This window comes from Colobus angolensis, unplaced genomic scaffold (genome assembly GCF_000951035.1).
Source record: "Colobus angolensis palliatus isolate OR3802 unplaced genomic scaffold, Cang.pa_1.0 Scaffold446, whole genome shotgun sequence".
Lineage (NCBI taxonomy): Eukaryota > Metazoa > Chordata > Mammalia > Primates > Cercopithecidae > Colobus > Colobus angolensis.
The window spans coordinates 42,448-45,585 of NW_012117888.1; the positions used below are offsets into that span (position 1 = coordinate 42,448).

At 47.6% G+C, this 3,138-nt stretch overlaps 1 pseudogene; it reads right to left on the bottom strand.

Annotated features, from left to right (window-relative positions):
- Positions 1-144: 144 nt before the first annotated feature.
- Positions 145-1,458, bottom strand: LOC105522909 (annotated as a pseudogene).
- Positions 1,459-3,138: the final 1,680 nt, after the last annotated feature.

The window sequence follows — 3,138 nt, forward strand, 5'->3', positions numbered from 1 at the left end:
AAAATAAAAATAAAAATAAATAAATAAATAAAAACAATAACAACCCCAAAAAAGTTTTTTTTTTTTTTCAATGTTCAGTTTTCTTTAATGACCTCCAGCTCCCTGAAGGGCAGGTTCAGGCAGCTAGGTGATGGCAAGAGATGTTCACTTGAAGATCTTGCCCTGATTGAAGGTTTTGCACACATGCTGGAAGGCTGTCTCCCAGGAAAAGTACTCTCGAACCAGTGTCAGGGTCTCCTCACTGCCAGGATCCAGTTTCTGCCATGTGTATGACTCGTAGTCCACCTGCCAATCTGGACTCAGTGGAAAGGCAAGCTCCTGGCCTTGGAAGACCTAGATTCCAGAAGTGGAGCTGCTTATTGTTGGTTCCAAAGAGGATGACACTGGCAATGGTATTCTTACTCAGCTTGTCCAGTCACTGGAACATTCCAGTGATGAGATTGCAGCTCATGAAGGTCTGAGTGAGTTCTTCAGGGAAGTGATACTCTGAGTACCACAGGGACCAGCCGTCCTTATCAAAGTGCTCCCAGAAATATGACAGTGCCACAGAGAATGTGTCCTCGTTGGAGTACTTGAGCTTCAATTCATCCAACACAAAGGTACTCTTGGGCAGGTGAGCAAAGAGGTCCTTGGCCTTGGGCTCAGCGGCCAGCACCTGCTCACATTCATCCATCTCCTCCTCAGGAGTGGGGGCAGCCACCTTTTTCTCCTCCCGCTCAGCCTGGAGCTTCTGCTTCTCTTCCTGTTACCCCTTCTCTTTCCGTGGTGTGTCCTTTTTAGGCTGGCTCTCTACAAACTTCTTAGCATCAAACTGGACCATCTTCTCACATAGTTTCACTTTCCCCAAGACAGTGCAGAGCTGAGGCTGGTTAATGCAGGTGAGGAACCAGCAGTTGGTATTGGAAAAGGCCTGGCAGAAAGAAGGTTCTAGGATATGCTTATAGAGCCACAACAGGGTGCAGACAACTGTGATGTCAGCCAGTGTCACTCGTTTGTCCTCCAGAAAAGTCCTTGTCTTCAAGTGAGCATCCAACAGCCCCAGAATTCGCCTCACTTCCTCCTTTGCATTCTCAGTGGCCTATTTGTTGTGCTGCATGATGCTCAAGGTGGGGAACACCTAGGTACTGGTTGGGGACACTATATATTGCTATCAGCAAAGCTCACTCACTGCGCCACCTGGGCTGCTGCCTCTGGAGTACTTCCCTGCTGCTCCTCATTGCTCACATAGTAGGCAATGGTATCGCTCTCAAACACACAGAATTTATCGTCACCCTCAAATGCTGGAATCTTGCCAGCAGGAAATTTGCGGAGAAATTCAGAGGTGAGGTTGGTTTGGCGAAAGTGGAAATGGTGTGGTGTGGAGAGCACATGGACCTGAGCCCCGCTATACTGAGCAGCGATGAGGGCCTTGAAGGTCCTTCAGTTTTCAGGATATGTGCACAGGGTCCCAGCCGCCATGGTGATTCCACAAAGAAAGGCTTTTTTGTTTGTTTGTTTTTTAAGATAGAGTCTCACTCTCTCATCCAAGCTGGAGGGCAGTGGTGTGATCTCGGCTCACTGTAACCTCTGCCTTTCAGGTTCAAGCAATTCTCCTGTCTCAGCCTCCCGAGTACCTGGGATTACAGGTGTGCACCACAACACCCAGCTTTTTTTGTATTTTTAGTAGAGACGGGGTTTCACCATGTTGCCCAGGCTGGTCTTGAACTCCTGAGCTCAAGCAATCTGCCCACCTCAGCCTTCCAAAGTGCTGGAATTACAGGTGTGAGTCACCATGTTAGACCTGTAGTTCCCTTATTTGTGATGTTTTATCTGGTTTTGATAAGAGGGTTATACTGGCCTGATAGAATAGCTCACAAAACTCAGGAAAACACTGTACTTACATTTACTCATTTATTAGAAAGCATTTTACAAAGGATACTGATGAACAGCCAGATGGAAAAGATGCACAGGGCGAGGTATGTGAAAAGGGGTGTGGAGCTTCCATGCCTTATCCTGGCACCCTCCAGGAACCTAGATGTGTTAGGCTATCTGGAAATGCTCCCAAACTTTGTCCTTTTAGGCTTTTATAGAAGCTTCATTTCATAGGCATGATTGACGAAATCACCGGCCATTGGTTATTAAGTCAACCTTTAACCGCTGTTACCTCCCTGGAGTTTGGGAAGTGGGGCTGAAAGATCATGCTTGGTCTTTCCAGTGACCAGCTCCCATTCTGCAGCTACCTACAGGCTGCCACCAGTCATCTCATTAGCATACAAAAGACATTCTTATGACTCTGGATATTTGAAGAGTTTTAGGTGCCTTTTAGGAAACCAGGACTTGAAGACTAAATTTTTTTATTATTTATTTATTTTGAGATGGATTCTTGCTCTGTTGCCCAGGCTGGAGTGCAGCGGCATGATCTCAGCTCACTGCAACCTCTGCCTCCCGGGTTCAAGTGATTCTCCTGGCTCGGCCTCCTGAGTAGCTGAGACTACAGGTGCCCGCCACTATGCCCAGCTAATTTTGCATATTTTTAGCAGAGACGGGGTTTCACCGTGTTAGCCAGGATGGTCTTGATCTCCTGACTTCATGATCTGCCCACCTCGGCCTCCCAAAGTGCTGGGATTACAGGCATGAGCCACAATGCCTGGCGAAGACTGTATATTTATATTTCACAATATAATACCCTTTTGCTATTGCCCCCTACTGCCACCCTCAACAGCCCTAGACAACCATTAATTTCCTTATGTCTCTACAGATTTGCCTATTCTGGATTTTTTTTTTTTTTTTTTGAGAGGGAGTCTTGCTCTGTCACCCAAGCTGGAGTGCCATTGCACGATCTCAGCTCACTGCAAGCTCTGCCTGCTGGGTTCAAGGGATTCTCCAGCCTCAGCCTCCCATGTAGCTGGCCACCATGTCTGGCTAATTTTTGCATTTTTAGTAGAGACGAGGTTTTACCATGTTGCCCAGTCTGGTCTCAAACTCCAGGGCTCAAAGTGATCCGCCCACCTTGGCCTCCCAAAGTGCTGGGATTACGGGCATAAGCCATCACACCCAGCCAGGATTTTTTTTTTTTGCAGACAGGGTCTCACACTGTCACCCAGGCTGGAGTGCAGTGACATCATCTCAACTCACTGCAACCTCCACCACCGCTGGGGC